The sequence below is a fragment of the Molossus molossus genome, unplaced genomic scaffold (genome assembly GCF_014108415.1).
Source record: "Molossus molossus isolate mMolMol1 unplaced genomic scaffold, mMolMol1.p scaffold_m16_p_8, whole genome shotgun sequence".
Taxonomy (NCBI): Eukaryota; Metazoa; Chordata; class Mammalia; order Chiroptera; family Molossidae; genus Molossus; species Molossus molossus.
The window spans coordinates 9,274,622-9,287,190 of NW_023425402.1; the positions used below are offsets into that span (position 1 = coordinate 9,274,622).

The following is a 12,569-nucleotide window of genomic DNA, read 5'->3' on the forward strand; positions in this document are numbered from 1 at the left end:
CTTAAGTAGGACAGATGATTATATAATTCTTCAATATTTTTTTATGTAATGATGGTCGCAAAGATAATGGAAAATGCAAAGCTCAGTATTTTGCCTTAGAAGAAGTGGTTCTTTAGTATAATTACTAACACATTACAGAAGTTTCATAGCCATTTAATTATGCTGACCATGACTCAGGAAAAAAACATTTCATAAATGTAGTGTCCCCTCACCCCTCACCAATTTGTGGCAGCAGCATGGCTAGCCAGGAGAAACACAGGGCCATCATTGTTCTCTCTTTCTTGTTATGATTTTTATGCTCAGATATTTGCTCCCATGAGAAATGGTTGGGAAATTTTTTGTGTATTGTTTTCATAGCAACACGAAGAATTCCTTTTGTGATGGACCAGCAGTAGTACTTAATGTTGTATGGGATTTTTAAAGTTTATTTTCTTTATGGAACTATAATTTATATTTAATAAAATGCATAATCCGCCCTGGCCAGTTTGGCTCAGCGGTTAGAGCATTGGCCTGCGGACCAGAGAGGCCCGGGTTTGGTTCCCACTAAGGGCACATACTCTCAAAAAGACCAAAAAAAAAAAAAAAAAAGTATAATCCATTTTGACAAATGTATATTTTCATCACTCCAGAAAGTACCCTCCATTGATATAGAATTCCAAGATAGTATTTTTTATAAAGTAGATGGGAATAGATTAAGTGAAAAATTTAATAGTCAACTTACATACAGTTTCTTCAGGTAACTGGGCAGCAGTAAACTTAGTAGTTGTTGTTTTATTCCCCTGCTATTTTCTCTACTACAAAAGTGAGTTTTGCTGAGCATTACTTTTATAGTAATACAATTTCTTAAAATATCATATATATATTTACAAAGCGAAGAGATCCAGATATAAGGCAGTCCTCCCTTTTCTCAATGAGAAAAATAAGTGTTTTGATAAACTTGAATATAGGAATTTTTAGGGGTATACATGAAATAGTTAAATATCTAATTAAAATATTAATTGCACATACATGTTTAAAATTTTTTCTTTAACTTTTTATTTTGAGATAACTGTAGATTTACATGCAGTTGTAAAAGAAGTAGTACAGAGATATTGCATATATTTTTCATTCATTTTACTCCAGTGGTAACTACACATGCATATTTAAGATTACAAGTTATAATAAAATTATATGTAATTATATATGTTCCTAATGTAATTTTTGGTTGTGTGCTGATTGTTCTCTAAGTGGAGATAAATATTAACATACCATTATTACCATGAATGTGAACTCAACCTGTAAAGTACTAGTTGAAGGCCTTATCTTTTTTTTTTTTAATTTACCCATCCACCAAGCCTCTTTACCTCTTTGATAGCCATCACCTTATTTTCTGTTATCTGTGGATCTGTTTGTGTTTTGTTTTGTTTATTCATTTGTTTTGTTTTTTTAGGTTCCACATACAAGTAAATAATACAGGATTGGTCTTTCTCTGGCTGACTTATTTCATTTAGCATAATACCTTCTAGGTTCATCCATATTGTTGCAAATGGCAATGTTTCATCTTTATTATGACTGAGTAGTATCCCGTTGTATATATACACCACATCTTCTTTATCCATTCATTCATTTATGCACACTCAGGTTGTTTCTATATCTTGCCTATTGTAAATGATGCTGCAGTAATCAGTGGGGTGCATATATATTTTTGAATTAGTGTTTTTTTTTCCTTTGGGTAAATACCCAGAAGGAGAATTGCTGGGTTGTATGGCACCTCTATTTTTAGGGTTTTTTTGAGGAATTTCCATACTGTTTTCTATAGTGGCTACACCAATTTACAATACTACCAACAGTGTACTAGGGTTCTCTTTTCTCCACATCCTCACCAGTACTTGTTATTTGTTGGTGTGTGTGTGTGTGTGTGTGTGTGAAAGCTGTTTTGACAGGCATTTTTCTGATCATTAGTGATGTTGAACATCTTTTCATATGTCTTTTGGGCATCTGTATGTCTTTGGAGAAATGTCTATTCAGGTCCTCTACCTCCCTCCCCTTTTTAAAATTGGATTATGATTTTTTTGGTGTTAAATTGTATGAGTTTCTTATATATTTTGGTTATTAACCTGTTATAAGATGTATCATTTGTGATTATCTTCTCATCAGTAGATTGTCTTTTTGTTTTGTTGATGTTTACCTTTGCTGTGCAAAAGCAGTTTAATTTGAGGTAGTTCCATTTATGTATTTTTTTGGTGGTTGTTCTCACGGCCCAAGAAGACATATCCAAAAATGTTTTGCTAAGAGTGATGTCAAAGAGTTCACTGCCTATGTTTTCTTCTAGGACTTTAATGATTTCATGTCTTGCATTTAAGTCTTTGATACATTTTGAGTTTTTGTATATGGTGTAAGAAAATGGTCCAATTTTATTACTTTGCATGTATCTGTCCAGTTTTTCCAACTCCATTTACTGAAGAAACTGTCTTAAGCCCACTGTATATCCTTGCCTCCTTTGTTGTACATTAATTGACCATATATGTGAGGATTTCTGTTTGATTCCTTTCATCTATATATCTGTTTTTATGGCAGTACCATACTGTTTTGATTATTGTAGCTTTGTACTATAATTTGAAATGAGGGTATAAAATTTTAAAATACTACTTTTTCCACACTCTTCTTATGAAACAGATTTATTAGAACTCTCCACATCTTCACAGACATCAGTGTCTTTAATGTTTACTAAAACCATGTTTAAAGTTATTGACTAGCCCTGGCTGGTTTGGCTCAGTGGTTAGAATGTTGCCTACGGTCCAGAGAGACCCAGGTTTGGTTCCTGCTAAGGGCATGTACCTTGGTTACAGATTGTCCTCTGCCCTTGTTGGGTTGTGTGGGTGGCAACCACTCTATATGTTCCTTTCACGTCGATGTCTCTCTCTCTCTCTCTCTCTCTCTCTCTCCCCCCCCCCCCCCCCACTCTATCTGAACAAAATATGGACAAATTTCCTCAGGTGAGGATTCAAAAAACAAAAAAAAGAAAAAAAAAGTTATTGACCATAGTTTAGTTATTTACTTTCTTACAAGTTGTTTGAGATAGAGTACTTAAAAAATCTGTAAATGTTGCTCTCTGGAAATGTTATTCAAAGCCCCAAGAATCTATCTATTCATATAACATTAAGGGAGTTAAAATCATTTTAATGTTATTTGTGATATTCTTAACATTCTAAGGCTTTTACTGTATTGCTTTCTAAACAATCTTTAAAGGAAGGCCTTTTTCAGTGGCAGCTACTTATTGTATATATGAGATCACATTCTAGAAATGTCAAATCTGCATTTAAAACTCTTTTACTGCTCTGGCCGGTTTGGCTCAGCGGTTAGTGTTGGCCCACAGACCAGCAAGTCCTGGGTTCGGTTCCAGCTAAGGGCATGTACTTTGGTTGCAGTTTGTTCCCGGCCCTGGTTGGGGTTGTGTGGATGGCAATCAGTGTTTCTCTCTCTCTCTCTCTCTCTCTCTCTCTCTCTCTCTCTCTCTCTCTCTCTCTCTCTCCTCCCTCCCTCCCTCCCCCCACTCTATCTGAAAATAAATCCAAAAATGTCCCCGGGTGAGGATTAAAAAACAAACAAACAAAACACAACACAACAAAACAAAAACCTCTATTTTACTTACTTTAAAAACTTCATTGTAAAAATCTCGACAAAGAATCCAACACTAGTATTGTCTGACATCTTTCCAGACTTCAGTGTTTTTGCCCAGTGATGAGAACTTGATTCGATAGATGCACCTGGGAGTTTGATTTCACAGACATGGTCTTTCACAGACATGGAATCCCACATGCCACATGTCATTCCTCTGGGCATAACTGCACACCTGGATTTTTTTACCTCCAAGTTTTTGGGAAAGCCTTTTTTCCTTCCTTTCTGTTTCTTTCTTCCTCCCTCTATCCTTTCCTCCTTTGTTGGTATTTAGTATAAAATTATTGTTGCTTACCTGAAAAGTAAGGGTTTAATTTGTAAAGCAATTCCTTCTGTTTGAAGAATAATTTTGGGGCATATATGGTAAGACAGCTGCAGTTATTGTATACATTGTATGTGAGAATTGATAGCGTCATCAAGTCTGTCTTATGTGGAAAAATTATTTGGCATTTTTATTTAGTTCACTGTATTTTCTTCTGCTTTAATTTTTATTCTCCTTTTTACTAGTTTATCAATGGCCATGCCTCACCTTGTTTCAGTTGTTATTGCTGGACTAAGTTTTTTTCAGTAATGTGTACAGGGCTGCATTATCGATGATACCTGATGTGTTTTGTATCCATATGTCTTTTTTATTGTAGGGATTTAAAACATATAAAACCAGAGGCATATGCTATGTCCTTGCTATCTTTGAACTTGGATATAAAATGTTAAGACACTGCTCATTTGAAATTTAGAATGTTACATTGAAGTTAGTTTTTAAAGTAGCATGACCCCATATTGTTACATTGTAGGAACTAATCTTTACTAACAACTCTTTGTCTTTTTCTTTGTAATGTTGTCTTAAAAAGAAAACTTTGAAGACATCATCTGAATGATTTAGAGTGATGTGTAAGAGTTCAGACAGGCTGGATGCACCATTGAAAGCTTCCTTTGTCATTGCCAGCTAGGATGTCATCTGTTTGAACTGGCCCTTTTCATGTTGCTTGGGGAGAGCAAAGACTGGTGATTTAGTAGAGCTGTTTACTGCTTCCTAGCTGTTGTAGGAAGTTAGACTTTCTGGCTCTAAGTATATGATGTGACACGCAGATTGTTACTAGTCTTTAGTCATCTAATCTTACCTCTAAGGCAACCGGAATGATTTTAATGGAGGAAGAGGAGTCTGTGTGTGTGTACCCTCCCTTCATCTGGATTTTCAAAAAAGATTGAATAAGGAAATGTGACTAGTGGGTTTATACTGATTAGTTTTCTTCATTAAGAAGGAATTCCCGCCCTGGCCGGTTTGGCTCAGTGGATAGAGCGTCGGCCTGCGGTCCAGAGAGACCCGGGTTCGGTTCCCACTAAGGGCACGTACCTAGGTTGCAGTTTGTCCCCGGCCCTGGTTGGTTGTGTGGGTGGCAGCCACTCGATGTGTCCCTTTCATGTCGATGTTTCTCTCTCTCTCTCCCTCCCACTCTATCTGAACAAAAAATGGAAAAATGTCCTCGGGTGAGGTGAGGATTAAAAAACAAACAAAAGGAAATCCCACTGTAGTCATAGATTTTTTTTTTTTTTTTAAGTTTTATGATCAGTGCCTAACCTAGAGAAATTTAGGGGCCATAAGATTGGAGGGCTTGGTATAGTCATGCGCTGGTACTGTTGTTTGTCTTTTGGGATCTTTATTTTTCTTGTGCCTTAGTTTCTTTCTCTCGGACAAAAATAAAGTGTTGTTGAGTAACATTGATTTGGTGACAGGATTTTTTGTTTTGTTTTTGTTTTTCCCTTTATTGATTTTAGAAAGAGGAAGTGAGAGGGGTAGAGAGATAGAAACATCGATGAGAGAGAACATCATTGTCTGGCCGCCTCCTGCATTCCCCCGCTACTGGGGATCAGGCCCACAACCCGGGCATGTATTCTGACCAGGAATTGAACTGGCAACCTCTTGGTGCATGGGTCAACGCTCAACCACTGAGCCACACCGGCCGGACAATGACAGGGTTTTTTATTTCCACATTTATATTAACATATTTGTGGGAAGGGGGCCGGCATGCATGTGTTTTTCTGGGTGGTGAGAGATATTAGTATTGTATAAATGTCAGAAAATATTACAAATAAAATGTTTCTAGAATTTTCAGAAATTAGGAATGTTATTTTAATTCTCAAGATGAATTAGCTTATTCAATTAGCTTGAAAGGTTAATTTGTTCTTTATTTAAAAATATCCTTCAAAATGGGAAACATTTTAATTTTAGAAGAAAAGATCAAAGCAAGATAACCATTTCTCTCATCATGTAAAGATTTGAAAGTAGTAATACTCATGTTGGTGAGACTGTATTGAAAAAGTACTTTGAGGTACTTTTGATGAGAGTATAAATTGTAGAACATATCTGGGAAGTATTTAGGCAATACTTACCAAAATTATACTTTTTCATTTAGCAGTTCTCCTCAGAGTCACTTTTTTTTTTCTTTATTGAATTTAGAGAGAGAGGGAGAGAGATGGAAACATTGATGAGAGAGAACATCGATTGGCCGCCTCCCGTATGCCCCCTACTGGGGATTGGGCCCACAACCTGGGCATGTGCCCTGACCGGGAATCGAACTGATGACCTCTTGGTGCATGAGTCGATGCTCAACCACTGAGCCACCCTGGCTGGGCCAGAATCAGTTTTAAAGAAAGTTATTCAGATATTTATGAGCAAATATTGATGTCCAATGATGCTTATTACAGCAGTTTTTATAATTCAAAAAAACCTGGGAAGACGATTAAATATCCAACAGTAAGAGTGTGACTAAATAAATTATAATGTTAGTATATAATAAACTATTATAGAGTAACAGAAATGTTTTTGGAGAATGTTTAATGATGACATGAGAAATGTTAAATGTCAATATAAAATGAAATTTTTATTACACATTTCTTTGTGAAATATGTCATATGTATGAAAAATATGTAATGTGTTTGTTAAAGCATAAAAATATGCATACCTGTGAACAAACCACACAATGTTACCAATATTGTTAAATATTATAAATTCTTAATTTTGTATGTCTATATATAAGATAAGAAAGAATTATTTCAGAATGTTAACAATTCTTATTTTGGGGGTAGGGTTATCACTGATCTTTGGTTTTTACTTATATGCTTCTGTTTGTTTTCTAAATTATGTGCAAGGGCCATGTATTTTTAAAACCAGAAAATATTAAACATTATATGTTGAAAGAGAAAAAAATGTAGGCTGTTTTTTTTCCTGATTTTATCTCATTGGAAAGAAACTTCTTAAAGTGCCTGTTACCTGTTGTCTCCTGAGTGACAAATCATGACTAGGTACAAAGGGTGGCATTATCTACTAGTTGTAGCTAATACAGTGTAACAGAGCTCCTGAGAAATGACATGCTGACAGCTATAGGAATTGCTGGTGCTCTGTCTTCTAGGTAGTTTCAATGACCTTTATTTTACAAAATACATTTAAAAAATCTTAGATTTTTCATGGTGCATGCCTTTAAGAAAGTATTAGTTTCTTCATTTAACAGATATTTTTTTGGGTGCCTAGTAAGTATCAAACGAGTGACCAAGAGAGTCTTTGCTCTTATAACACATATTTTCTAGTGGTGAAAGATACTCAACAAGCTAACAGGTCAGTGGTAAGATATAAAAGAATGATGCGAAGAAAACAGGAAGAGGGACTGATTTAAATTAGGTGATCAGGTAAAGCCTGCTGAGGAGGTTTGAATCAGGATCTGAGTGACAAGAAAGAGCCAGTCTTATAGTGATTTAAGGATGGAGGGAACAATATTGGCAAGAACTCTACAATACATTCTGGAACAGAAAAAAAAAGGCCAGTGTGGTTGGAATGTGATAGTTGAGAGGAATAAAATGGTAAGAAATGAAGAGGGGAAGTAGGTAGAGCCAGATCATCAGGAGACTTCACAGCTTTGGTAAGAAGTTTGAATTTTATACTAAATGCAATAGGACATTTTTGGATGGCATTAAGCAAGAAAATTGCATGATCTACTTACTTTTAAAAGATTATTCTGACTGCTGTGTGTAAAGTCATTGTGAAATGTCAAGAGTGGGAATGAGAGAACAGTAAAAAGTAATTTACAGCCCTGGCCTGTTTGGCCTAACAGTTAGAACATTATCCTTTGGACCTGAAGGGTCACAGGTTTCATTCTGGTCAAGCACATACCTGGGTTACAGGTTCGATCCCCGACCCTGGTTAGGGTCATGCGGGAGGCAACCAGTCAGTGTATCTCTCTCACATCAATGTTTATCTCTCTTGTTCCCCCTCCCTCCCTCCCTCTCTTCTAAAAATCAATGGAAAAATATCCTCGGTGAGGATTAACAAAAAAACAAAAACAACATATATACAGGCCCAGTGAGAGTAAATGGTGGCCAGAGCAGAGGCATTAACAAAGGAGAGAAGTAGATAGATTTGAGGTCTATTTGGAAATAGAGCTAATAGATCTTACTGAGTATTGTGATGAGAGACTACCAGAAAAATGGGAATCACAGTTGGTTTCTAGGATTTGACTTAAGTGACAGAGAAGGTATTGCCATTTACAAAGGTGAACAAAATGGGTCATATACATTTGGGGGGAATATTGAGAGTTCTAGTTTGAAATGTTGAATTTTTATAAAACATTTATCTTTGTTGTTGAAAACATTACAGAATTCCCCCCTTTCCTCCCATTGACCCCTCCACCCTGCTCCTGCCCCTCTCCAGGCCTTCACCACACCGTTGTCTGTGTCCGTTCATGAGTTATGCATATCTGCACATAAATTCTTTGGTTAATCTCTACCCCTTTCTTCCCTCTCAGATTCATCAGTCTGTTCTATGCTTCCTTGTCTCTGAATCTGTTTTGTTCATTTTGAAATGTTGAACTTGAGATGTTGAATAGGCAGTTAGATATATAAATTTGGAGCAAGGCAGAGAGGTTTGGGATGAGGGTGAACATTTGTGAGTCTTATATATGTATGTATGTATATATATGTATGTATGTATGTATATATAGTTGTTACTCCTCACCCAAGGATATTTTTTCTTTGATTTTCTAGATAGAATTGGGGTGTGTGTGTGTGTGTGTGTGGGGAGAAACATCAGTGTGAGAGACACAAATCAGTTGGTTGCCTCCCACACGACCCTGACCCAGGATTTGAACCTGCAACCCATGTATGTGCCCTTGACCGGGAATTGAACCCGCAACCCTTTGGTCCGCAGGCCAACGCTCTAACCCCTGAGCAAAACTGGCCAGGGCAATATATACGTTATTTAAAGCCAGAGGACTGCATGAGATCACTAAGCAAGAAGTAGAGATAATGAGGACTGAGTCCTGGGACCTCCACATACATTCTTGATGGTGGAGGAAGAGTCAGCAAAGGTGGCTAAAAGAGAGTTTCGGTGTGGTGAATATTGGAGGGTAGGGGCAAATTTGATCCAGTATCTGAGTAACAAGGCAGAAGTAGAGTTTCAAGAAGAATCTGGTTGAATGCTGCTGTGAGAGGGAGTAAGTTGAGATTAGAGACATAACTCTGTGTATTAGTTTTCTAAGGTTTCCGTAACAAATTACCACAGATCTGATGGCTTAAATCACAGAATTTTATTCTCTTAAAGTTCTAGAAGCTAGAAGTCCGAAATCTGGCAGGACTGACTTCCCTCTGGGGAAGGAAGGGTCTAGCGGAGAATCTATTTTTTGCCTTTTCCAGCTTCTGGTAGCTACCTCAGCATTCCTGGGTTTGTGACCATATTTCTCCAGTCTACTTCCATCTTCACTGAGTGCTTCTTCAGTGTGTCTCTCCAAACTCCCCTTTCCTCCCACAAAAACACTAGTAATGTCATTGAGGACGCACACGGATAATATAAACTCAAAATCCTTAATTAATCTGCAAAGACCCCCCAAATAAAGTAAATTCCAGGGATTAAGATTTGATATTTTTGTGTGGTAATTATTCAGCCTCCTAAACCTTGGTTTGAGAAACACTGTAGCCATTAGAGACCTCAGTAAGAGCAATTTCTTTGGAGCAGTCGGGAACATAAGAAAATCATATTTACCTTTCATGTTTGTTGCCACATAGAGAACTCTATTGTCTGTCTCAAGACTGAGCACATTAATCACACTGTTTTTCCATGGGCAGTCTCAGTAGTTGTATGCCTATGGTTAGCTTCAAGTTTTACATGTCAAACATAAGAAAGGAGCACATTTCTCGGAAGACCCTTCTTGTTGTTATTGTTTTTTTTAAGTTCATTGTTGACCTGTGGGATCCAAGTTGTCATTACCAGTGGCCATTTTTTCTGTAGCCAAAATCTGGTTTATTTCAGATTTCAGACATCTCTGTATCATCATCATCATCATTATTATTATTATTGTTATTATTTTTAATCCTCACTTGAGGATTTTTTTCTATTTATCTTCAGATAGAGTGGGAAGGAGAGGGAGGGAGGGGGAGAGGGGGAGAGAGAGAGAGAGAGAAACATCGCGGTGAGAGGGGCACATCCACTGGTTGCCTCTCGCATGACCCTGACCAGGGGCGGGCATGAATCAAAACTGAGGTACGTGCCCTTTGCTGGAATTGAACCCAGGACTCATTGGTCCGCGGGCCTATGCCCTACCGTTGAGCCAAACTGACCGGGGCTTTTTTTTTTTTAAGATTTTTTTTTTCTTTCTTGATTTTAGAGAGAGAGGAAGGGAGAGGGAGAGAAATGGAAACATCGATGAGAGAGAACATCAATTGGCTGTCTCCTGCATGCCCCCCACTGGGGATTGGGCCCACAACCTGGGCACGTGCCCTGACGGGAATCAAACTGGCGACCTCTTGGTGCATGGGTCGATGCTCAACCACTGAGCCACACTGCCTGGGCTATTTCATTTATAATCTGATTGATAACTGTATTGCTGAAAAATTCCTAAGCAGAAAGTGGAATGGATATCATTTAGGCAATATATAGGTATAGTGGGTATTTCAAATACATAAAGTATTTGAAGAGAGATAAAGGGATGTAGAGAAAAATGCTATTTTGCCTTTTTTTCTTTTTTACCAGCTAAAATGGATGTTAAAACTAGCACACTTGGTGCTGAGCTGCCCTCAGTTGTTCTCTGTAGGCTTTTCATGATTTCTGCTGGACAATGGGGAGCAGCAGAAGTGTTCACCAAGTTACCTCTGGCTATAATGCTACTGCATAGATAAGAGATAGCAACCACATCTGGAAGAAGCCTGCTTTCCTTGGGGGAGTTCTAGTGACAAATGAATTCTTTTATCCTCAGATATTCTATGAATTGGAACTGGCATCCTTGCGCCGCCCCCCCCCCCCCCCCCATGTTTTTGGATGGGAGGGCAGGCACTGGGCTTTCACCATGTGAAAGGCTTTACTTTCTTAGGGAGCTGACCTGATTATCATAGGTTAAATCTTTAGTTGTGGGGCCATTTTCCCAGATTATCCCTCTCCTCTGTGTTAGAAGCATAGACCTAAGTTTGACATGGTGAAAACACACAGACTTTAGAGTTAGGCAGACCAGGTTCATCCACTAAGGTGTTCTGTAACCTTTGGCAAGTTATATACCCTCTTGGAGCCTCTGTTTCCTAGTTTGGTAAAATGGGGTTGAAGGCATCTGCTATTATGCTTACCATATAGTAGGCATGTGAAAAATATTAATTCCACTATTAGTACATCCTTTTGTCCATTTATTCACTTTTATGCATTTACTGATACTTAAATTTCCTTCCTTTGGTGTCTTTATATTAAGCAGAGTTTTAAAGAAAGATCCACCTGTTAACATAGCATCTCCTTTGGGAAAGAGAAATAATGACCACTCTTCACTTCCCAGTTTTGTCACCCTATGATAGTTACTAACCATTTCTGTTCCAGTACATTGGAATAAAATCATAGTCATCAGGAATACTTTCTGAAGAAGTCTTTAATTATAAAATTCACTAAGGAGGCAGGAGAAAGTTGTTTTATTCCATGTCTAGGAGCAGCTCTAGGCAAGACTAAAATATTAAGAGGAAGGGAGTTGCTGAGGAATGAGGCTATAAATAGGTCAGTTTATTCAACATAGAGTATTCTAGGAATCTTTGGAAGAAAGCTGTAGGAATGAGTCTACTTGGGAGAGAATCAGGAAGTGAAACAGCAATGAGAAGGACTTCACATGTTGACAAGTTATTATTGATTAACTGCCCTTTTGTTTCTGGGCTGCTGTGTGGTTCCAAAGGATGGCAGGATGGCCTTTGCAGTTAGCTCAGTACTGAGGTCACATGCTTCCTCTGCACTTCTCCACCTGTGTAACTTGGGCAAGCTGCTCCCTTGTTAAATGGGCATGAGACTATATGTCCTTGATTTCCTAAGACCTCTCAGTTTGAGACCCCTTTGAGGAGGTGGTGGGAACATTATTTTATTAAATTAGTCATCCCTTATAGCCAGTTGTATGCTGTACAAATGTTTATGTGATTTTTTTTAAAAGTGCATTTAGGAGCAAAGCAATATGATAATACCATCTCAGGAATGTTGGGAAGATTATTAAGATAATGTATGCCAAGTGCCCATCCAAGTTATTTTTCAGTGGCTTGTAGCTATTATTAACAAATTAAAAGACATGAAAAATAATTTATTGATAACATCTAAAGAAAGAATTTTAAACAACAAGGTCACAGTGTGACCAGGATATGAAATAGAACTCGAATGAGGGGAAAGAAGATGAGATAAAAGTTCAGGTAATGCTTCAGAGATAAATAAATGTGTAAACGAGGAGGAAGTTTTACCCCTTTACAGACAAAGTTTTCATTGTTTGTAATGATAACTTTGTGATATATGTTCCAGTGTGAACAGCAGGAATGTGGTAACCCATGTTGGAGAAATGGACGCTTGTGTCATCTTCTTAAACTGCTAATCGCAAAAAATAATGCACTGGATAACTTACAAATAAATTGTGTGTTGTTGTTGTTGG

General features: G+C 37.5%; 1 protein-coding gene across 3 annotated transcripts in view; it reads left to right on the plus strand.

Moving 5' to 3' along the window:
• ZFAND3 (zinc finger AN1-type containing 3) overlaps positions 1-12,569 on the plus strand; it is a 401,645-nt gene that overhangs the window by 119,651 nt on the left and 269,425 nt on the right. The window lies entirely within an intron of this gene.